This window comes from Prionailurus bengalensis, chromosome B1 (assembly GCF_016509475.1).
Source record: "Prionailurus bengalensis isolate Pbe53 chromosome B1, Fcat_Pben_1.1_paternal_pri, whole genome shotgun sequence".
NCBI classification, from domain to species: domain Eukaryota; kingdom Metazoa; phylum Chordata; class Mammalia; order Carnivora; family Felidae; genus Prionailurus; species Prionailurus bengalensis.
Genome location: NC_057344.1, coordinates 189,540,896 through 189,566,107, shown reverse-complemented (window position 1 = coordinate 189,566,107; position 25,212 = coordinate 189,540,896). Strand labels below are relative to the sequence as shown.

General features: G+C 37.8%; 1 protein-coding gene and 1 long non-coding RNA gene across 4 annotated transcripts in view; both read right to left on the bottom strand.

Moving 5' to 3' along the window:
- Nucleotides 1-25,212, bottom strand: part of KCNIP4 (potassium voltage-gated channel interacting protein 4) — a 1,162,373-nt gene that overhangs the window by 553,634 nt on the left and 583,527 nt on the right. The window lies entirely within an intron of this gene.
- Nucleotides 7,035-23,627, bottom strand: LOC122467227. The gene is made up of 2 exons (XR_006292864.1): nt 23,480-23,627; nt 7,035-9,258 (listed from the first exon to the last, which is right to left on the bottom strand). It is a non-coding gene; the product is annotated as an uncharacterized LOC122467227 (long non-coding RNA).

Sequence of the window (25,212 nt, the reverse complement as noted above, 5' to 3'; positions counted from 1 at the left end):
CTTTTCTGTAAATGGCGGGTGGCTCCCATGGTGGATGCCTGTGGGCCTTGGAGATGTGATGAGCATCTTGGCAGCTGCTTGAGCTTCACATGGTAGCTTCTTTGTCTCACCTCGCCATGAACATCATATGTGGCTACCATCAACCATGGGCTCCTGAAGCTTGCTGTGGTTGGCCAAGTTTCCACCTGCAGATTGTTTCTGTTTGTGTTTAATCAATAGAACCTGGAGTCTTCCTGAACCTTACATGTATCCTCACTGCCATCAGTATGAAAAATAACTCAAGCTTTATCCAACTCACAGGAAGGCATAGCCTCTTTTCATAACATTTTGACTACTTTATGTCTTATAAACAGCATCACCAAAAAGGAAGATACGCAAGAGACGTAAAAGGACACAGAGGGCAACTTGGCTATTTTTCATTGGCTTACACAAATGTTTTCTAGGAAAGAAGGTTGAAATGCATGGTTAGAAGCCTTTTGTGTTATCATTGAACTTCAATTATGTACTACCCATGCCTACATTACCTGGGGTAATTAGAAGTTCACAGCATCATTGTGAGTCAGGGTGATCCTAATAATTTCTTGCTACCCAGGGTAGAAATGAACCTCTACAATTCTATTCTACTTGGAAAAGGCATCTTACATTCATCATTCACTTAAGCTCCTGACTTTGAAAGTTTGAAATGGGATTTTGAAAAGGTCATTTTTCTATATATTTTATCAGTTATTTGCTTTTATATTTCTTGAGACTTATGCATTGTGTATCAAAGTACTTTGTTACTGTTGTAGCACCAAATAGTGGAAGAAAAAAAAATGACACATTCTTCTGTGACTTTTTTTCTTTCTAAAACCCTGTTACTTTTGTACTGCTCCCTGATATGTGTCCTTAGTAACTGCAAGTTTATACATGAACTTGGGATTCATTTTCTGAAAGAGCCTGGGCATAAAGAGGAGCTTATTTTTCTCTTCATGTAGATAATCCTGTAATTTTATAAGGTTAGCAAAAAACCTTCACAAGGTTATATTTTTCCTGGACATCAGAAATATGAAGAGTCATTCAATCAGGAATTGTTTAGGAAAAAATATATATATACACATGTATACATATATATATATATATATATATACATGTATATACATATACATGTATACGTGTGTATATATATATATATGTATATATATATATACATACATACATACATACATACATACATATGCTTTCAGAGCAAAGCCCACTTCAGATCCTGTCTACCCCTCTCTCTGCCCCTCATGTTCTCTCACTCTCTCTTTCTCAAAAATAAGTAAATGTTAAAAAAAATGAACTCTGAAATATTATGAATTTGATAATGGCTGTGCACACCTGGGAAGAATGAGGCACAACTCCAAGTAGATGGCATACCAGAGCAATTTGAAGACAGAATTGATAAGTCAGAAAAAAACTTCAGTAAAATACATTCACAGAGGTACATATTCTAATGCGGTACTCAGGGCCTGCTCTATTCACAGGCAAAAGGAGGAAAATCAAAACAAAAGTCTAAGGGTCCAAGGCCGACTGGCTTCCCAGGATCTACCAGGCACTGTTCATTCTTTGCACTTTCGGACTGGCTTCCGTTATAGCTTTGATCTCCTGGTTCTATTTGCATGTAGCTGCATCAGTCATAGGTGAAGTAAAGGGGGATACAAGGTGCAGAAAGCCAACAGACCGATGTAGGATATAGTGTGGAATGAGCCTTGTCTGAAGCCACACCGTGATTTCATGATACAGTTGTAACTAGTTTTTCTCTTATATCTAAATCCACTGTTTACCTCTAATACCTGCCTCTCAATTACCAGATTTTTCTTTCTGTTTAGGAAATCCCCAAATGCTGACTGCCTCCCTGGATCTCTGGAGATTGCCTTCTCCTCAATGCCCCACTGTGGTATTCCAGCTATTTACCCAATAATGAGCCTCATGACCTCTTACAAAATTTGCTTGAATCACCTAGTAACCTGTTAATTATCAGTGCACAGGAGACAGTCATGTCCCCATCAAGGCGAACTCTTTAATGTCCATGGTGAAGTCAGACAAGCACTGTCTTCTACCATTTACCTAGGCATAACCAGATACACATAGGCACACAAATATCAGTTAAAAGTCTGTGTCACAGCCATCCACCCAGTTCCAATGGAAAAAATAACACTTTTGAGTGTTGCTTTTTTCAAGAATGATTGTGTCATATTAATGGATAGCAAAATCAACTTAATGAGTTCATGATCCTCAATTTAGAATTGAGTACACTAGGAAAGAAAATGGAATCCTTGTCTTAGATAGGATACATAAATCTTCAGAAGTAGAATGGGTCAGTAGTATCTTGTGAAATTCTTTTCTAATTGTTTTCATGTGTGTGTTCTGGGTCATGCTAAAAAATACACTTCTTATTGTAGTTCATGATCAAATAGTTCTATAAGCCATATATTAAAGCTCTTGGAGAGCAAGGCACTGTATCTACAAAACACCTTAATGAAATTACAAATTTGTGACCTGAGATGCATCACACATTAAACCAGTCCTTCCTTATAGACACAGTGACAAATGCAATTTCATCTGATAAGCTTGTTATTTTCAAGAAAGCAGATAAGCAGAACTCCAAAGGAATGGGAATCTAAATGAGTACATTTTGATGTCAAGATAAAGAAATAATAAAGCCTGTGTATGAACAGTACACTGGGCTAGTTTCAGCCTGGAGGTGCCTAAGTAGGCAGGGGCTAACATAATTAGGGCACCTGGAGCCTGGAGGAATGACATGCTGAGACCAGAGGGAGGGACTTGGCAAAGGGTGCTGAGCATGTGCAATGACTCCACTGTTAATGAGTCACGTTCAACAGCACTGGTAAAGAACAATGATCACAGTACCTTATATCTGTCCATATGCTCACATTTTTCAGAGCATTGTCACACATGTTATTTTATTCTCATGAGAAGGACTGGAACTTGGATGAAATAAATGAGGTGCACTTTCAGGGGGTACTCATTCTTCAGGGTCCTGCAAGTGCTCTACGCACTTTGCTCACCTCACACTGGTCCAGGATCTTTTCATGAGAACAAACATTATTAATTCTGTGTTAGATATTAGGAACTCTAGTCACACAGAATTTAAGTGCACGTGTCACAAACAGCATTGAATCTGGGTTTAAACCCTTGTCCCCCTGCCTCCTGGGAAAAGGTGCATTTTTTTAATCTACTTAAGACAACCTCAGTAAAGACTTTTCTGCATGAATTTGCAAAGCAATCAATTGGCAAGATGAAGAACCATACTATACTTGTTTGTCATGAAATGTTTGTTCAGAGGAAAAGAAATGGCAAAATTCAGCCAGTGAGGTTTCAGCCCCAACTGGAGTCCTGTGTTAAATTTGAGGCATTTCCATTCCAGAAAGGTGAAGACAAATTGGAAACCATTTAGGGAATAATAAAAGTAAAAAAAAAAAAGATTAGGGAAAAGAAAGGTTTGATTTATGAGGCCAGATTAAAGGAGATACATGCATATTATTTGGCTAACTGACAACCAGTGGATAGGATAAGAATCTACAAATATTGGGAGGATAAAAATATGGGTGATACAAAGGACTTCTAAGTACATACTAGGCAGAACTAGCAGGAATGGACAGGAAGAAAATGTGAAACTGTAGACAATAAGAGGGGTTTTTGCAAAAGGGTTCATTAAGTTAAGGAGTAAAACATAAAGGAGGGAGGAGAAGGGAAGAAGAATAAAAACAGCACAGGAGTATGAGGAAGAAGAAAAAACAAGGGATAAAGGAGGAAGGAGGCAAGGAAGGAAGAAGGGAGTGAAAGAAGTAGGGTAAGAGAAGGAAACGAGGAGGGATGGATGGATGGATGGATGGATGGATGGATGGATGGATGAATGGATGGATGATGGCTGGAAGAAAGTAATGAAGGATTGAATGGAGGAAGGAAGGAAGGAAGGAATGATGGATAGATGAATGATGTTTGGAAGGAAGAAATGAAGAACTGGAATGGAGAAATGGAGAAATGGAGAAAGGAAGGAAGGAAGAAATGAAGGGTAGAAGGAAGGATAGAAGGAATAAAGGAAGGATAGCAAGAAATTTCAAATCCGCCCTTGTATGTATTTCTCTATAAAATACACCCGCAATATTGATAATTGTTTTTTGGGTAGACTTTTTTTAATACAAAACTCAGTCATGGAATAATTTTAATATATAAATGTGTAGTGGTGATTTTCCACATATAGAATGCATACAGTGTAAGGAAAGCTTCTGTAAAACAGCTCTGTTTGGTGTGAGTGAGAAAGGGTACCAAAAAAAGAAGAAAGAAAAAGAGAAAGAAAGAAGGAACTATGTCTTATTCCACCATATCTAATAACAGGAAATTAAAAAATAGATTCCTGGCAGGTCTCAGGCAGAATGAACATCTCCCCAGAAACCTGAGCCAGTTGAGAAGATGGCATCAGTACTCTACCTCAGGGGAGAAGGCTGCCACTAAATCAAAAGGAGACAGTAATGGGGAGTTAAAGTCGCTGTGCAAAGCCATTACTGCTATTAAATTCAGGGCCTGGGCACAGGGAACTTGGCAACCTTTGGCTAGCTTGCTACACATAACAGTTACCGTAATTGAAATTGAATTATAACACTACCCTGGCACATATCCTCCTTTAAAAATCCAACACATAATAATGCTACTAAAATAAAGACCTCTGGAAACAACCTATAGTCCAATTGCCTCTTTGTAGCTGGCACCTGCCTTCTTATGGAGTCCTTCAGGCTTCCTCCCTCTACTGTAGACTGGTCAAAGTCTGGTGAAAAAGGTGAATCACAAGGTTCACATGTGGCAGTTGTGTGCCAAACACTGTGCCAGCCCTACCCCCTTTATAACCTCCTATGAGGTAGAGACTCATACCCTCCGTGTCACAGATTAAAATATTCTGAGGTCAAAGAGGTGAAGTCATGTTGTCTAAATCAATTAGATAAAGTATGAGAAACAGCCAAGAATAAATATAATTCCAGTCAGCTTATACTCAGTGTTTCCATCATACCTAACACTCAGCAAGTTGCCTGATGCATAACCCATAGTATGCACTCAATTAAGATGTGCTAAATTGAACTGGAGGGAATTGATGGTATAATTGAGATCAGGAAAGCATCTCCAACAACTTTGGCCATGAGTTGTTGAAATGCTGCCAGATTTTCACCAACTATTGAATTAGGTCGGAGCCAATTATGTCCGTATCTATAAAATGGCCTTTTTTGAGAACAAAAATCTTTTGCCTTCTTTGTTACTTCCGTTATCCCAAAATATGCTAGATTTCCTCTGTGTCATATAAAGTGGGTCTAATATTTGGATAATTTCAAGAGATGCTGAACTTTTGTAAAACAATCCACATAATCACTTCATGTCTTGTACGATATTGTGCTAAGAAATAAGACTGACAATCAATATCCAGTATATTTGATTTCATAAATATAAAAATGCTGTTTATGTGCTCCTAAGAGAATACTTATACTTGGAAATAGGAGACTCCGTCTCTATACTTACAGAGCTTATAAGTCCACTGGGAGACAAAACATAAATGCATGGGAAGGTAAATAAAATTGAAACAGCCATTTGAGATTTTTCTTTCCAATAGATTTCATTCAACTAATATTTATGGAATGCCTTCTATGTGCCAGAACTTGGACAAAGCATTTCTAATAAAAAATATTAGTTGGGATCATCTCTCAAGAACCCCACAGGCTAGTGAGGGAGAAAATTTGCTAACACACAGTTATAAAACAACATTAGTGATTTAGAGAAAGCATATGACTCTAAAGAATGCAGAAGAGGAAAGATTTGAATCAGCTGATAGCAAGCCTGAAGGTTTTATCAAGGAAGACTTCCTAAAGGAGACGAGGCCCACAATAGTTCTTGAGCAATGGATAAGAGTTTTCCAGAAGAAAGAACATTATATGCCAGTCAACGCAGGTATAAAGATAATAGATAACAGAAGAGTATGGCAGATTGTGGTAAGAAAGTATTATTCGCAAAATTACTCATATTTGATCAGGAGGATGCATAAATACTACCTAAAATTTTTCAATTTTGGATTTTTTTCAAGTCTACTTCAATATCAATAAATACTGTGATGAGTTCAAGGCCATCTCAAGCAGAATGTTAACATCCCAACCAAATATATTGCAAATTTCCTTTCTTCACTGTAGGAGAACTTATTAAAAGCAATGTATTCAAACTACATAATCTAAAACATGCCTTCTGTTTAGGTTAGCATATCTAATATATGAGGGCCATTATTAACATTTTATAAACCATCTATTATGTAATCTGAGTGTTCAGTAGTGTTCAAGAGCATACCAATTTCTTGCAAACTAACTGTAATTGCTGCAGAGGCATCATGGGACATTTGATTAATACAAATCTAAGAAGTAAAAATCATTCCTTTTAAGTAAACAATTATAAAAGTGTATAAATTGATCAGCCTGGATATATTACAGAAATTTCTGAATCTGAGTAAGTCATAGAATCTCAGGAATACTGCTGTGAAGTATTCTTTTGATGTACTGCCTGTAAGAGATACAATAGAATCAAAGTTAAGGAACCACAGACAATAATATTTGTGACTAGAGAATTCTGATTATAAGAATTCCAGGAATTAAACAGTGACACTATCCACCTTCGTACAAAAATCAACTAGAAAACTGAGCGATGGCATTCATTTTGTCAATTTATAAGGTCAAGGAGGGCTTTAGGTATTAATTCTCTTGAAGTGAAAACAAGGAATAATTTCACCTTCAATCCTAAACAAATTTAACTGAAACCTCATAGAACATACCACATGAATGATTTTCCACAAAAATGTGATGTCCTTAAAGAATAACCACCTCTCTACCTTGCTCTTCCAACATAATCATTGTTGTCATTGAACTTGGTCACTCCTACTTCCAATTACCTTTTGCAAATGAATTTTAGCAGAATCTCCCTACTCCATCTTCAGCAGTGTCCTTACTTATCCCTATTTCTTTCATTGCTTTTTGAAAAGAGGCTTTTTTTTTTCTGAGCTGCCCCTTGCCCACCACTTCTGGAAGAGTTCAGTTGTCAGACACCAAAATGGCTAGTTCAGAAAACTAAGACTTGTCTCCTCAAAGTCAAACCTGAATCAGGCACTATACTTAAACTGGGTTAACTCTTGACATGTTCCATGGGCCACTCTCCTGTTGACTTCCCTGTTTCCTGAGTTCCTCATAATCTGGCCTGGCTCCTCTGTAAAGCTGTATCCTGTTCCTCCTTGGTAGACAGAGGCTCTCAGTTTGATTCCCTAACACATACTTTGACTGTAGTCTTACTGCTTCTGGCTCCTTCAGCTAAAACCAATATTTAGGCAGGCTTTTCTCTTCCTGAACTCAGTAGTTCATGGTTTTGACTTCACGAGTTCTTCCCAGTGCCATCTTAGAGCAATTTCCTCTAGTGCTCATTTCCCACAAGATGCTTTTTTAAAGTGATTTTTTATTTTCCATTCCTTCCTTTTTTTCTCTCTCTTTCCCTGCTCTCTCTCTCTCTCTCCTGAACACACAAACATATGCACATTTACCACACTATTAAATATCTATTTATATTGTCTTTAGGAATTTCATATGTAATTACATAGTTTGTATCTCATAACACTATATAAAATCTATACACAAGGAATCTTCCTATTTCCTTTTCCTAGACATTGGAGGCTAATATTGACTGAGTAAAATCTGGGGGCTCATTCACCCATTTATTTATTCAACAGATATTTATTGAGTGCCTGATATGTCCTGAGCCTTCTATTAAGTACTACACTCAACATTCGATTTAGCCACATGATCTATTTCTGTTTCACCTTTTCTGCCATGCACATACCTCTTTCATGGAATACCCTCTATCTTGTTTTCCTAGAAATCTCTATTCATCCTTCATGATTCAACATAAATATCAGGTTTTCCATGGAATATTTTCTAACCTTTAGAAGATAACCAGTTTCTTCTCCTTAATATCACCTCCAGAATATGGCACTTACCACATTTCATAGTAATTACTTGCTCACCTATCTGTCTTCTCCCAATGAGACTCACTCAGTGAGATGAGATGTGATTTCTACCTTCCTAGTACTTTTAACAATGCACTGCACACAGTAGGTCCTCAACCAACAGTAAGTATGATAATAACCTTGAGGATCTGCATGTATAGGATTTAGTATAAAATCAACATCCTGCAGTTTAGCATTGCTATCCATAAGCAAGCCCAAATCAAGTGATTCCAGGGATCTCTCAACATTTTAAAAGCGATATAGCATTAGTCCAGACCAGTTTAAAGAAGAACGGAATCATAAATAATACATTTGATTGTCCCATCTCCTAAAATGCAACATACTGTAAAACCCATTGGGGACTTATATGATGTCCTCTGTTGCCACAAGACATAGTAGATATTATAAGTTAATTAAGATGGTACACTCCAAGGAGCTGAATCCAAGGATTCTGATTGTTTATTGTTAGCGCTATTTACCTAGTCCCACTTAATTACCTACAACCATTCAACTTTACCACTTGTATGGTAATGGCTCCTATTCTATAACTCCAGCTCAGAAGTCCGTGCACTCCAAGTTTCTTCTCCATCTCTGTACAAGTCATCTCCATTGGGATGTCTCAGAGACACCTCAACCATGACAGGTCCAAAAGGGAACTCTGTTTTACTCTTAAGTCTCCCCATCACTATGATGGCTCCATCCACTATCTCACATCAGAAACCCAGGCACAGTAACCTTGATGTGATCTTGACTCTGCCTTTCTTTCCACTTTCGTCCAACCCTTAATAAGCCCCGCTGAGTCTTCACCCAAAATAAATCAAACCCTTCTATCCATCCATTGTAATGAATTGCATTAGTAACGATTCCTATTACTTCTTCTCTTTAGTACTGAAACAACTTCCTATCTGCCCTCCTGTTTTCTTCTCTTACTCCTTCCAATCTGACGGGATTTCTTGAAATATATATTGCATCATCCTACTCCTTAAAAGAATTCAGTGTTTTTTAATTTTATTTAGAATAAAATTCCAAATCCTTTTATGGCTTATCAAGTACTGACAAGCCCTCCTTTCTAGTTCCTACAATGTGCCAGACTCCGTGATCTTTGAGCTCCCTTAGCGGAAGTTCTTTACCTGCTCAGAGCCTTTGCACATGTTTCTTCCTGAAATGCTCTTCACTCTGACTCTTTCCATTGCTGGTTTCTTCTCAGAATTGTGTTCTCTGTTCAAATAATATTTCAAATAATATCTCCTCAGAGAGAACCTCTCTAACCGTGCTATTTAAATAGCCATTCCCTCAACCTTGCAGAAACACAGAATTCTTCAGTTTTTATCTTATTTGATTCTTAACTGTTAACACAATAATACTTCTCTTTTGGGGGGTCATACTTACCTTCCTCCCTAAAATATAAACTTAAAAAAAATTTTTTAGTGCTTATTTATTATTGAGACCCAGAGAGAGACCCAGTACGAGCATGGAAGGGGCAGAGAAAGGAGGAGACACAGAATCTAAAGCAGGCTCCAGGCTCTGGGCTCTGGGCCGTCAGCACAGAGCCCTACGCGGGGCTCAAACTCACAAACTGCGAGATCATGACCTGAGCCGATATCCAACGCTTAACCGACTGAGCCACCCAGGCACCCCTAAAATATAAACTGTTTTTAAGGTAAAGACTCTTGATTCTCTTGCCTGCCACTGTATCCCCAGGAACCGGTATGGAGCAAAACACTTAAAATATTATGTGTTAAACAGCAAATACATTAATAATTAAAAATAGATAAACTCAGGGGCGCCTGGGTGGCGCAGTCGGTTAAGCCTCCAACTTCAGCCAGGTCACGATCTCGCGGTCCGTGAGTTCGAGCCCCGCGTCAGGCTCTGGGCTGATGGCTCAGAGCCTGGAGCCTGTTTCCGATTCTGTGTCTCCCTCTCTCTCTGCCCCTCCCCCGTTCATGCTCTGTCTCTCTCTGTCCCAAAAATAAATAAACGTTGAAAAAAAAATTTAAAAAAAAATAGATAAACTCAACGGGCCCTAACTGAGCATCCACTCTTGGCACAGAGGTATATCCACACATTCACACACCACTGATATTCACGATAGCACTGTAAGGCACATAATCTTATTCTTATTTAACCAACAAGGAAAGTTAACTTTCTCAAAGTGCTTGTAACCATCTTCAGGTATTAACCTAAGTCCCTTAATCCAATTCCAGCAATTTGCTTTGTTTATACTATGTCTCATCAAAATCATTGTTTAATTTAAAAACTAGTTTCTACCTCCCGCTGACATTTCACCATAAAATTTTGTTCTCCCAGGTAAATGTATATATATTTTTTTAATTGAGGAAACAAACAAAAAAACATGATAGCATACACTGTCATTGTCTCTTGGAAAACAAACAAAACAAAAACCTCATGGCTAGTAATCTCCCATGTAAGCCCGCAATAGTAAATTGAAGATGTGTTAGAGAAAATGGATCCTTCCAGTCATAAGACTAATGGCCGGTGGCCAAAAGAGAAAGGCAATCACCTGCTTATTCTTTAGTAATTCAGTCCAAAAACCTTGAACATTTTTATACTACTACTTTATCATTTCCCTTTAGAAATAAACTTCAGGAAATAATAAGGCATTATATTCCTAAATGTACCAAGACTGTGACAGAAAGGATTCGTAATACAGCTGCCCACTGTCTGGAGCAAAGCCAGTTCAGGAAAGCAGCCACGTAAACTCACCTTTCTGTCATCCAACAAACATTCATAGATCATCTGGATGGCATTGTGGCAAGCAGTGGCATTGTGGTTGAGAGTCTAGGCTCTGGAAATCAAGAGTTCAAGTCTCTCCTCAGCTTTGTATGAGCTGTATGACATTGACAAATGGCTCAGTTTCTCATCCTTGAAATAGGGCTGACATTATGACAATCTCATGAGGTTGTGATGAGGAATAAAAGACAAAACGAGTGAAATGCCAACGGTGTAGGAAAGATCTCAAGAAATGTTAGTTTTTGTCGCAGAATAATGTGTCCAATGGGGCAAAAGTTAAAGGCATCCTGAATCTTGAGAATATAAGTTTTAGCGGGGGTGGAGAGGGGTAATAGGGAGTGAGTGGAATGAATGGAGTTAAGTAATATTTTTTTTCAGGAGAAAGTGTGCTCCTTCCACATTTTGTAAAACAACTTTATCGAGGTGTAATTTGCATAATATAATTTATGCGCACCTTGAATGACTTTTAGCAAATTTACAGAATTGCACAACCATTGCCAAAATCCAACATTAGAAAATTCTCATCATCCCTAAAAGATCTCTCATGCCCATTTGTAGTCATTACCCTTCACACTCTCAGCCCCAGGCAACCACTAGCCTATTTTCTGTCTCTGTAGATTTGACTGTTCTGGATAGTTCATATAAATTGACTTATACAATATTAGCCTTTTGTGTCTGGCTTTTTCATATCACATAAGGTGGAGGTTCAGCTCTATGATATCATGCATCAGTACTTACTTCCTTTTTACTGCTAACTGGTATTCAATTCTATCAATATATTGCATTTTATTGTTCTATCCCCTAGTTGACTGACATTTGAGTTGTTTCCACTTTTTGACTTTCACATAATGCTACTGTAAGCGTTTGCATACAAGTCCTTTTTTTTTTTTTTTTACATTTATCTATTGCTGAGAGAGTGTGAGCAGGGGAGGGACAGAGAGAGAAGGAGACACAGAATCTGAAGTAGGCTCCAGGCTCTGAGCTGTCAGCACAGAGCCCAATGCAGGGCTTGAACCCACAAAATGTGAGAACATGACCTGAGCCAAAGTCAGACAGTTAAGTGACTGAGCCACACAGACGCCCCACATACAATCTTTTTCTAGACACGTTTTCATTTCTTTTGAGTAGATTCCTATGACTTCCCCTTCTCCACTTTAAGTAAAGGATCTGCCCCTGACAGGATTCCAGTGCAACTAGTTAGGGAGAGGAGAAGAGTTCGAATTCCATCACTAATGATTATTGAATGGTCAGCTCATACAATGAAGTGGAAAAAAGCATGTCAATTTTTGTCTGTTCTTTCTTTTCCTGAGTCTCTTTGTGACCTTGGGAGTGAAATATAACTTTTAATACCTAGGTGTCTCCATTTGTGAACCAAACACAGCAAATAGATGTTCTTTAAACCGTCTTTTACCTTAAAAGCATATAATACTTTCAGTTACTAGAGAATTTAAAACCAATGCAAAAAAAAATACACTCAATAAATCATCTCCCCTGCCTCTGGCATATTCTAGGGCCGGGCACTATGTGGGAGGCCAGCAATAGTTACAAAAAAGTGATACAGAAAGTGAAGGATAAAGTATTTGCTTACTATTTTTGCATATAGGATCCAGGATTCACAAGTTGATACTATAAATATGCCTCTTCTGCTTTTGAGGTTCTCATGCATATTGCTATATTTCTCTGGCCATATTTTGTTAAGGCAGTTATTTCATTCAAAGTTAACTGGCCATAAAACAAACATCGTTACAACAGAATAGGGTAGATTATTTAATCAAACATTTAAAATTATATGAATCTAAGTAACACGCATTACCTTCCAAACACTCATCTCAGTGACTATACACTTTTTTTCATTTATTCTGACATTGCTCAGAGCTAGTATCTAGGATATTTCACTTTGGAATTGTCCTCTAAACTAATGGATTAGGCTTTTTTTTTTCAAATTCACTTTAAGCCTTATTATTAAATACTTAACATATAGCAAAAAGTATAAAGAATAATAAAATGAACATGCATGCACCAATCACAAAGCTTTAAAATAAATGAGTGCCAGTGCTTTGGAACATACTTATCCCCATGCATATATTTATCCTTCCCTCTCTATATATGTTGTACTAAGTAATATATGGCAATGTCTTTTTTCAGATATACATATATACATATATGATATTGTGATCAAGGTATTCTTTAACAACCTGCTGTTTTCACTCAGTATTATGTTATTTACCCACAGTAACATGAATTCTACTTCATCAATATTCACACCGTAGGGCATTACATTAAAAAAAAAAAAACAAAGCTCAACGATTTATCCTATTTCCTACTGATGCATATTTAGGTGATAGCCAATATTTTGCTACCACAAACACTTTACCTATAAATATGTTTATGTCTATCACCTTTGTGCACATCGGAGGGTTTGTCCAGCTTATTTCCTAGGGATAGATTTTCCATATTATGGCAAATTGACATTTTCATCTGTACTATTTATTATTAAGTTTTCTCCTAAATGTTTACACCAACATTCATCCTACCTATGAGGGTATAAAATTCTCATTGCTCCACACTCCCCCAAAACTTAGTGTTGTTAAACATTTTAAATTTTGCTGATCACTAACTTGATTTTTAAAAATCAAATTTAATAATCTTTGAGTGTCTCCTCTGGATGCATCACTGTGCTTGGCTCAGTATGGAATGCAGAGCAACAGGTGACAAAATTACACTGAAACTGGAGGAACCCACCATTGAGGCCTCATTCCTCAATGAAAACCTGGGCAAGACCCTTAATCTCTTCTAGCCTCAGTTTCCTCTTTTGTAATATTAAGGACCAGACAAGAGCATGTCCCAGGCCTCTTCGCCTCTGATCGTGTCTCTATGATGCCGGTGGGAGCTTACAAGCAAGTAGGAGAAACGACACGCACATAAGTAACTTTAACACCTGCAAAATACACAAATAAGGTACTAGGAAAGTATAGATGATGGAATCCAAGTAGGAAAGAGAGAAGAATTGGAAATATCTTCTCCAGGAGGTTCAGAGGAGCTGTATCCAGAATGGTGTGGATGATACTCTGAGCACTGGATGGTGGTAAGGAAATTTGGGAAGAGGAAAGAGCCTGGGTGGAGTTCGTTGTTTTTGTTTGTTTGTTTGTTTTTGTTTGTTTTTGTTTTTTAGAACTTTTTTAAATGTTTATTTAATTATTTTGAGAGAGAGAAAGGCAGAAAGAGAGAATCCCAGGCAGGCTCTGACCTGACAGCACAAAGCCCTACAGGGGGCTTGAACTCCCCACCTGAACCCATGAACCATGAGATCATGACCTGAACAGAAATCAAGAGTCAGATGCTTAACTGACTGAGGCACTCAGAAGCCCGCTGGGTGGAGTTCTACAGGCAGGAGGGGGAAGTCAACAAAGGTACTTGTGGCGAAAGCACAAGTGTTAGGGTAAGTGCTGGGCTGTGAGGCCAGCTCTGTAGTGTTTTTTATGTCAAAGTGTAATAAATCTTCATCATTTTGTTGATGATTTGATTTTTAAAACCTCCCAAAGCAATTTGGAATCAAATTTGTATCCAAGGCAGATGGTCATTTATTTGATTTTCATTTTAAAAATGAAGCCATAAAACTAATTTCTGTGAGGCTTGCAGACTGACTGGATTGTCACTTCTCAAACAGGATTGCCCAGGGGTTTTGAGAAGTAGGAGGACACATTGCAGAAATAAGACTGTAGCCTCTGAAGGTGACTACTTTGAATAAACACACTCCTTTGATTTTTGAATTCCAGTAGGTTGGTTTAAAAGAGTTCATGGTTTTACAGTTATACCTGGTAATAGAAAACTCAGAACCTAATGGAATTCTTAGTATTCCCAGAAAAAAATTTAAATTGAATATTCAAAATAAACATTATTTCTGGAAGGGAAAAAAATGCCTTCTAAGAAGCTCTTTTTTTTTCAGAATGGCTAAAATGGCTGAGAACTGCACTTCGAAAAATAATTAATGTGTCTGATTTTGAAAAAAACTAAGTTAGTGTTGGTTAAGTACACAGACCTGGCAGGCAATATACATGGGTTCAAATCTTGACAACCCCATTATAAACTAGAACATTCAAGTAAAGTACTGAAGCTCAGTTTTCTAGTATTAGAATTGCATTTGGCTACATGTGGCCAGATTCCTAAATTAATCCCTATGTGATTAAGTCTCTTATTTTCCCCATATTGTAATAAATCAGAGACAGGCAGCTCAAGGCTGGTACTGTGGTTCCACGTAGACACCAATGTTTATTCATTCAGCTGCTGAGGGACATCTCAGTTTTTTCTGAGTTTGGCCAATTATAAATCAAGCAGGTAATAACATTTGTGTGAGGTTTTTGTGCGGACGTAAGTGTTCAGTTCCTTTGGGTAAATGCTGAGGGGCACAAATGCTGTACTGTATGGTAATAGTACATTCAGTTTGGAAGAAATTGCCAAACTGTCTTCCAAAGTGGCTGTGCCATCTTGCATTGCCACCTGGTGTGTTAGAGTCCCCATGGCTGCACGTTCAACACTCGGTGTTGTCAGAATGCTAGATTTTGGTCATTCTAATAGGCACGTAGTGGTATCTCATTGCTGATTTAATTTCCATTTCCCTGATGACTATGATGTGGATTCTTTTCATATCTGTTTGCCATCTGTTTATCTGTGTGTGTGTGTGTGTGTGTATATGTGTGTGTGTGTGAATAATAGTTATACTTTCTTAAGCAAATTAAGAAAAAAATTTTTAACGTTTATTTATTTTTGAGACAGAGAGAGAGAGCATGAACAGGGAAGGGTCAGAGAAAGAGGGAGACACAGAATCTGAAACAGGCTCCAGGCTCTGAGCTGTCAGCCCAGAGCCCGACATGGGGCTCAAACCCAAGGACCACGAGATCATAACCTGAGCCAAAGTCAGACGCTTAACCGACTGAACCACCCAGGCACCCCTCTTAAGCAAATCTCAATAAAGTATTATGTCATACAGAATATGGCATTATCATCTATAGTCACTGTTATATATGAGATCCACAGACCTTATTCATTTCACAGTTGAAAGTCTGTAACCTTTTACCAGCCTCTCCCAGCTTCCCTCACTCCTCTAGACCCTGGCAACCACCATTCTATTCTCTGTTCCTATGAGTTCAACTTTTTTTGTTTTGTTTTATTTTTTAAGTTTCCACTTCTAAGTGATACCATGCAATATTTGTTTTTGTTTTTCTCTGTTTGGCCTATTTCACTTAGCAAAATGCTCTCCAGTTTCATCCATGGATAACATGATATCCTTTAAGGCTAAATAATATTCTATTATATACCACATCATCTTTTATCTATTCATCCACTGATGGACATTTAGGCTGTTTCTGTACCTTGGCTACTGTGTATAACGCTTCAATGAACATAAGAATAAAGATATCTCTTCAAAATAATGTTTTAATTTTCTGTGGATGGATTATATATCCAGAAGTGGGATTACTAGATCATATGGAAGTTTTACTTTTAATTTCTTGAAGATCTTCTATACTGTTTTCCATAGTGAAAATGCCAGTTTTCATTCCCACCAGTAGTGCACAAGGGTCCCCTTTTCTCTTCCCCAGAATTTGTTACCTCTTATCTTTTTGATAGAAAGCATCCTAAGAGATGTGAGATGATATATCATTGTGGTTTGGATTTGCATTTGCCTCATGATTCCTGATGTTAAACACCTTTTCATGTACCTGTTGGCCACTTACCTGTTTTCCCTGGAAAAATGTCTATAGCAAAAATAAATAAATGTGACTATATCAAACTCAAAAGCTTCTTCGCAGCAAAGGAAATCATTGACAAAATTAAAAGAGTGACCTGTGGAATGGGAGAAAATATTTGCAAACTATAGATCCAATAGGGGGTTAATATCCAAAATATACAAAAAAAAACCCATGCAACTCAATAGCAAAACAAACAAAAAACAAACAAACAAACCCACAAAACAAAACAAAACAAACAAATTGAACAACCTAATTAAAAATGGGCAAAGGAACTGAACAGACATTTTTCACTATTCTCAATCAATATGTAACTCCTGTCCTTGGTTTTAAGATCACTCCTTTACGACTGAGCATTGCTTCTGAGTTTGAGGCAGAAACAAAAAGGAAAGGGTCCAGAATCTTTCCCTTTGTAAGACTTTACAATTTTATTCAGAAGGACATTGTACCCCAGAAACTATCACTTAGGTCCCTTGGCCAAAACTAAGAAAGATGATTATACCTTGTTCCATGGGAAACTGAAAGACCAAAGATTTTTTGCTAAGTATATTGCTTTCCCCGACAAAATCAGGGTTCTCTTAGCAAGAAAGATGTCAAAATGAATAGAGGATAGGTAACTAACAGCGCCTACTATATATTATCATTAAAGAGTTACTTTGAAATTTAAAAAGAAAATTAATGGAAGTCTTAGCATACAATTAACTGTTTGATAACTCTTACCTCAAAATAATTATATTGATGTATGATTAATAAAGTTATGTCTATTCCTTCAAGGATATGTTAAGCCTTCACAGCCCAAATCAAATGCCATACCTATTAAGATCCTTCTCTGATTCTGCTACTTAGACCTTATTCATTATATTTGATGAAACACAATCTGACAAACAAGCAGAAAAGGATACAGAATTGCAGAATTGAGAAGAGAGCCAGAGAGTTAGCCTCTGCAAAACACAGAAACGTAAAGAAGTTTCATGAGAATAAACATCAAGGGCGTGTTTTGTGCTCTGCTAGCTACTAAAACAGAGAGTAGCTTCCCACCCTGCCTTCTACTGAGATCCACAAAGGGATTGACCCTATACAGGTGAGGTGTTTTGCTGCTAGATAGATAAAGCATGATTGGTTTTGACTACAGGGTCAGAATCACATAAGTAGTTAACTTTGGCCAAATGACAATATGATAGCTCAGTGTTACCTAATTACAGAAATAGCTATTTTTTCACCTTAATGTTGCTGAGTATGTACCGTGTAAGAGTAAGAAGGAAATTATTTCAGAGTAAATGGTGTGAATCAATATAAAAGCAGTAATGCATAGTTTTAATTCATAGAATGACAGGTAGTATGCTTTAGTTTGAACACAGGATATGGAAAAGCAATTCCTAGCAGCTTAAAAAGCAGAAAAATTAAGCAATTTTATCAAGAAATTGAATATATTTCAGTAATCACATGACAAAGTCAGAACCAGGCTTTGGAGGTTTCATCTGGTATGCTGAATGAAAAGGAAAGCAGAAAAAATGATGTCCTGAATATAGGTAATAGATCTAAAAATGGGAACCAAAGTGGAGATGGACAGAAAGGGAATAGGTAAGAGAATTAGAAAGGAATGGTAGAGAGGAAATGTCAATTAAAGATTATTTTTAGTAAGCAAAGATGGAAGCTTTCAAGATCCCCTATGATTTCAACCTTGGCTAAATTGTTGTCATGAAAAGTAATGAGCTAACATGAAACAAAACAGCCACCGGAAGGAAGATAAGAAGTTGCATCATCTATATGTTGAGTATGATATGCCAGGAGAATATCTCTCAGAATACATACAGAATTTGGAATGGCATAACTGGTACCAATGTGAGAACAGAGTTGACAGTATAGAAAGTCCTTTGCCATTTTTCATAATGTTCAATATTTTCCTCTAGTCTTGCTATATCCTCATGTTCATCAATGACTCAATTTCTTTGTATACATCTGATTCTGCAAACGTTCAACTTCTTTTTGTATAATGCTGTTTCACATGACCCCTCCAACCAGTAATCACTGTACAATGCAGGCAGTATTTTTTCCCATTTAAAAAAAATGAAACAGTCTCAGAGAGAGCCTACATTCTTTCCTATTGTTTTCTCCTTAGTGATGATTCAAAAGGAAATGTTAATCAACTTTTTTCCCTCCCCTAGTCAATGAGCAAAATCATTAAAAAAAAATAACTGTAATTCTTCTTTACAGATTTATGACCTGCTAAAACTTTCTAAGATCTATTATTTCACCTATTGAGAGTTTTTTTTAATTAATTCCTTCTCATTTAAAAACAGTCCATTTACATTTCAAAAATCTTATCAGTATTAACCAGATTATTCTTTCTAATTATTCTTGTAGGCCTGATCTCAGAAAACTATTTGAAGCCATCTGTTATTTAAATTCAAATTTGATGCACATGAAAGATCAGAACTTGATTTATATTATCTCTGGTTAGTTCTAGTATGTATAGAATAATAACTTGGCAGGATCTCACAGCAGCTATAGCATGGTGCAAATCTACGAAATAACTGTCACTAAGATTCATGATCACACACATCTACTAAGGGCATCTAAAGGGCACAAAAATTTTAGAATTCTGTCTATAATCAGTACTTACCCCACTGACACACAACCAGAAAAACATTCTTAGAAAAAAAATATATCTGTGTTTTTATGCAATATCTCAAGTACACAAAATTCCAGTCCATTATGAGATTCAACAGCCAAATCTGTGGGAACTGAATCTTCTGTAGAAAGAAGCATTAAGTGGATTAATCAGGTTTGCCTCAATATGGGCAGCTCTATACATTACATTGTGTATATTTAAGGGACATACGGCAGATAAAAAGCTATGCACTATGTTGAATAGCATCTCTCAAAATTCATGTCTGCCTAGAACCTTTTTGGTGTGACCTTTTTGGAAGCATGGTGTTTGCAGATGAAATTAGTTGAGATGAGATGAAGTCATACTGGATTAGACTGAGCCCCACATGGCTGACATCCACGGGCTGGAATCCTTATAAGAAGATTGTGTGGGAAGACACAGGGGGAAGAGGGCTATATAACAATAGAAGCAGAGTTTGGAGCAATGCAGTTTCAAGCCAAGGAACATCAGGGATTACTAGCAACTACTAGAGGCTGGGAAGGAATAAGCAAGGATTCTTCCCTAGAGCCTTCAGAGGGAACATGTCCCCACAGGCACCTTGATTTCAGACTTTTAGCCTCCAGCACTGAGAGAGAATAAATCCCTGTTGTTTGAAGCCACCCAGTTTGTTAGGGCAATCTGGGAAACTAATGCAGGCTCTACATGACAAATTGACAACTCTAAATTTATTTGCTTCCCTTACAAAGTCAGAGGCAGATTCAGAGTGATACCACCTCCACACTCACCCTCCTCCTATATACTTGATAAGTGGTTGTGCAAACGCATTGATAAAATACATGTGTTTTGATGCCTTCAGTCAAAAATGTTTTAAAATCAAAACAATTTGGGGGAAATGCTAATCAACTTTAAAATGCCATTATTAATAGTTTCTTTTAGTTACCAATTCCTATTGCATCCCTAGATACACAAATTATTGGCCCCCAAGGGACAAATAAGAAGAGGAAGACATGTTGGTCCTATTTCCTTCTTGAAACAATTAAGTAATAACCAGTATCCTCTCCTTCTTCCTGACCATTCCTCTTCCTCAGTGCTTCTGGTTCCTATAATCTCTCTTTTTTTTAGTTCTTGGCCTTCAGCCTCATGGGCCTTCCAGGGTGGGCTTGTCTGCCCTCTGGCTCTTCTGCTATCACCACAATTCTGATGGCACCAGATCCATAATTCTCTTTGATCACTGACCTAATCATTGGTCTGATGTCTTCCCCTGCTTTCAGTTGTAGTTGACTTCAAATTTGATATGGTGAGGAATGAAAGATCTTTACTCAACAAGATGCTATTGGGTAGTATTGATCAGATTGTCTTCATTGTGTTTTTCTTCCCTGACACTTAATATTCAAGGGCCGCCCCACACCAATCAGAATGAAGAATTTAGAGAAGCCACCTAGGTGAAGTCTTGCAGACATGCTGGCAGAGATGACTTTTTCCCCTGAAAAAAATTAGGAAGGACTACATAGGGAGAAAGAGGAAATGAAGCAAAAGTAGTGACTTAAAAGCATAGAAGAAGGATCCAGAAAGGGACAGACCTAGGCAGGTGAAGTCCCAGCAAGTTATGAGAAGATGCTCTTTCTCAAGGGCAAGGGAATAGGATGGGAGAGAGTCAGGGGACTGACTGACTCATCACTTAGTGATAAAGGAATTGAATGTTTTGCATTTTTTCCATATATAGGAATATAGTATTATTTTAGAGTATACAAAGCAGTCTTCACATTGTTTCATTTAATCCTTTAAATAGCCCATGAATGAAAAGAAAGAAAAAAAAATAAATAGCCCATGAATCAAGCATTGCCACTATTCCTCATTTGAGGAAATTAAAGGCTTAAATAACATGCCCAAGGACACACGACTATTAACTGCTAACATTAGACCTAGAACACACTTCTACTGACTATAAATCCATTGTCCTCTTTCTAGTTTATTGTCATAAAAGACCCTTGATTTATCTTTTTACTACCATGTGAGTACCTGATGAGTAAAATTATAAATGCTTTACCCAACCATTCAAGTATCTTTATAATATGACCTAAAAACTCTATTCCCTCCTTATTCTCTACTCATGTCATCTATAAAACATTTCATTATGTTGCTAGGCTCAGCAGTTGCTACATCCTCTTGTAGAAAAAAAAAATCCTGCCACAAACGCATGGGTACTTTGTTCCTCCCTCTGGAATGTCCCTTTCCTGATCCAAGTCCTCCCTAAATGTCAAGGTTCAAACACATCTTGTTCATCTGCTTAGCACAGAGGAAATAGGCAATGGCGTTTTGAGCCTAGAGATAGTGGTGGTGGGTAGCTTGATAGATTCTGAGGAAAAAAAAAAAACTGCTCATCTTTTCTGAGTCTTGAATTTTCCTTGTAAAGTCTACCTCTTGCCATCCACTTCCGTAAGGTGGTGCTTCAGCCTGCTTAGAAGCAGCAATATGTGAACAGAGAAAGAAAGAGTTTTTGAAAGATGGACCCAATTACAGCAGTCTGCATTTTCTTATAATACTGGTGACAGCAAGGAAGTTGAGAAGCTGCTTTTATGTCTATGATAAATAGAAGGAGTTCTGCAGATCCAAAGTCAATAAAAATGTACATAATGTACTTGGAGCTAAGGTGATAAACGAGGTCACAAATTCCCTGAAAGCAAAAGTATCGAAAAGTAAAGGATATATTTAGGTAGATAACTCCTTAGAAAAAGTGGAAAGAGAGGACAGAGTATAATCAGAAAGAAAGAAATCTATGTACTTTGGTAAACCTCTACTTTGGACAGGAAAGTTAGCTCTTTGGGGAGTTATACATCCCGTTCTTCCAAGTGTATTATCTCTCTTTAGTCAGTAAAATGGCTTATATCGTGATGAGCTTGTTCTTTATTGACTGGGACCATTCAACCCATAAAATAAAAAGGGTACTTTTATATGAATCTGTTTACCAGGACCCATGAGCCCAGGTCATTTCCCAAGGAGCAATAATTTTCAAACTTTACTGTCCCTGAGAATAACCAAAGGAGCACAAAATGCACACTCTCCAACTCTGTTCCCAAAGCGTTTCCTAGGAGAAGTTTCAAACATGCCCATTTTAAAAGCCCTCCTGCTAATTCTGATTCAGACCAGTCCTACTTGCCACACCTGAAACATACAAAGAGGAGGAAACTGGAGGTTTTAAATCATTAAATTTTCACAAAGATACTCCAAGAAAGAAACTATGAACTCCCTTTTACCGATGGGAATACTGGTTAAAGTCACAGTTAGTAAATGACCAGGATTTAAGTATCTGGTCTATCTACCCATTGTCATACCCTTTCTGCTTCATCATGTAGGTATACAGATGCCTAGTAAGATAAGTGAGCAGAAAAGAACATAGGAAGCGTACAATTATTTGAGAAGACATGTACTGACAAAGGATCAAGAAGAATTGGCCAAGTTCAGCCAATAAGAATGAGATAACTTTCTAACCATAGAACCTGGTAAGTCTAGAGGACCAATCTTCAAAGGGCAGTTGGATGATAGGTGAAGGGCGTAATTATTAGTCTCCATCTAATATGGACTATGAAAAGAACATTAAGTTGTCAAAGAGAATAAGGGCTTGATGTGGCTTTTTCAATATGGAAAATACAAAGTCAAGAGAATTGTGTCAGAGGCTAAGGAATAAATAATCCCAGAGGCTATCTGTGAATATGGCATTAGATTCATAAATACATTCCTTAGTTGTATTTTTAATAGCCAAAGAGCTTGTAGACGAAATTGTGGAGATTAAGAGATTGTGGAGATTAATCTCCAATTGTGGAGACTAAAAACAGTGGGACAGAACAATGGGGACAATAGAAACATCAGTCATTGGGAGGGTAGGAAAGAATAGACAGAGCACAGAGAATTTTTAGGGCAGTGAAATACTCTGTATGATGTTATAATGGTGGATACATGCATTATACATTTGTCCAAACCCACATAGTGTACAGACCAACAGTAAACCCTCAGATACACTATGAACTTTGGGTGATGATACATCAGCATAGGTTCATCCTTGATAACAAAATTTAGGCACCATTCTGATGTTATGCATGTGTGGAGGCAGGGCATATATGGGAAATCTCTGTACCTTCCTCTCAATTTTGCTTTGACCTTAAATTTCTCTAAAAAGTAATCTTTGAAAACAAGAAACACAACAGAGGGATGGATAAGTTTTATTTGTTGAATCTAAAAGGAACAACCACTAAACCAAAAGAGAAAAGAGAATTTACTAAGAGGTAGATAGGATCAAGAAGGAGAGTAGATGGAACAAACCAGGCCAGGTGATTAAGCTCTTTTGGATAGTTGAGGTCCATAGAGGACTGTCCTAGAACAAGGTATATGCACGATTAAGCACTATTATGTCTTATGTAATATATAAACTACTGTACATGCTTAATATTCATGGGGACTAGCGATTATATATACAGCGACTATACTGTACATGCTTATATAAACTGCTGTACATACGCAGCAGAATGCTAGCCTGGCATATTCCAAAGTATTTTCAAACCCATTGTCTCATCACAGCATCACACTATTCCTGATATTTTTTTTTTTTAATTTATTTTTGGGACAGAGAGAGACAGAGCATGAACGGGGGAGGGGCAGAGAGAGAGGGAGACACAGAATCGGAAACAGGCTCCAGGCTCTGAGCCATCAGCCCAGAGCCCGACACGGGGCTCGAACTCACGGACCTCGAGATCGTGACCTGGCTGAAGTCGGACGCTTAACCGACTGCGCCACCCAGGCGCCCCTATTCCTGATATTTAGGTAGAATAAGCATCAATATTCCCAATTTCCAGAAAGGAAAATAAAAGCAACATCTCCGCCCAACTTCAAAAAACATTCAGGTAATTCTTGGGACCACATTGCCAGTAAATGTAGGATCTGGGACTAACAACAGGTCTCCAGACTCCTATGTTAGTGCCCTCTTCAAATAGTGACATACCCAGGGGCAGAAACACAAAAGAATTGAAGTCTGACAGAGAGTTCTGGTGTCACTGCACCAACTTATTATGTAGGCGTCTTGTTTTTAGAAATACGTCCCCACACATTTTTTTTATATTCCTCTCCTTCAAAGGTGGAGCTTAATTCACTTCCCCTTGAGTGTAGGCTGGACTTAGCAACTTGCTTCTAGAAAGAAGAACAATGTGGATGTGATGTCACTTCTAAGACTAGGTTATTAAAGACCTGGGCTTCCTGGGTGGTAGCACTCTCTCATACTTTCTCCCTCTTGAATCTGTGCTTTTAAGGGCAGCATGTCACACAGCAGCCCTGGAGAGTGGAAACAAGATACCATGTATGAGGACACCCAGGCAGCCTCTGGAGAAGCCCATGTGGTGGGGAACTGAGACATGCCAACAGATTAGGGTGAAGTACTGAATTGACTGTTGTCTCCGCCAGTGACATTGCAACTTCATGAGAGACTCTGAATCTGATCCATCCAAATAATTCACAAAATCTGTGAGAAAATAAATGTTTTTTTAAACCACTCGATTTGGGGTAATTTCTCATGTAGGAGTGACAATATAGTAGGGAACCAATCAATTTTTATATTACAGGTAATCCTGATTATAAGCAAAGCACATATTCAAACAGGAATTTTTGCTCTATTCCAATGGAACCTCTGCAAAAAGACAAAGAGTGGCAACGACGTGAAAGCTGTTTGAAGGAAAGAAGCGGTGATCATCGAGGAGAGCAAACTGCAGCGGGCTCCAGTGTGCCCCCCAGGAATAGCTGGCCTCCTCACCAGGTCGCTTCCCAGCTGATGAACTTGTTCCTCATTCCTTTTTTTATACTAGGTGAAACTCCACAAATTAAACATTTCATTGAGCCCAGAACCGTCTTGTTACAAATTGAAGTCTTCTGAGGGTTTAAATGGTTAACTAACCATTCATCAGTTTGAATTAAAATTCACTAACTTCCATAACTCTTTGCAAAAATGACCAATGCTGAGGGGCGCCTGGGTGGCGCAGTCGGTTAAGCGTCCGACTTCAGCCAGGTCA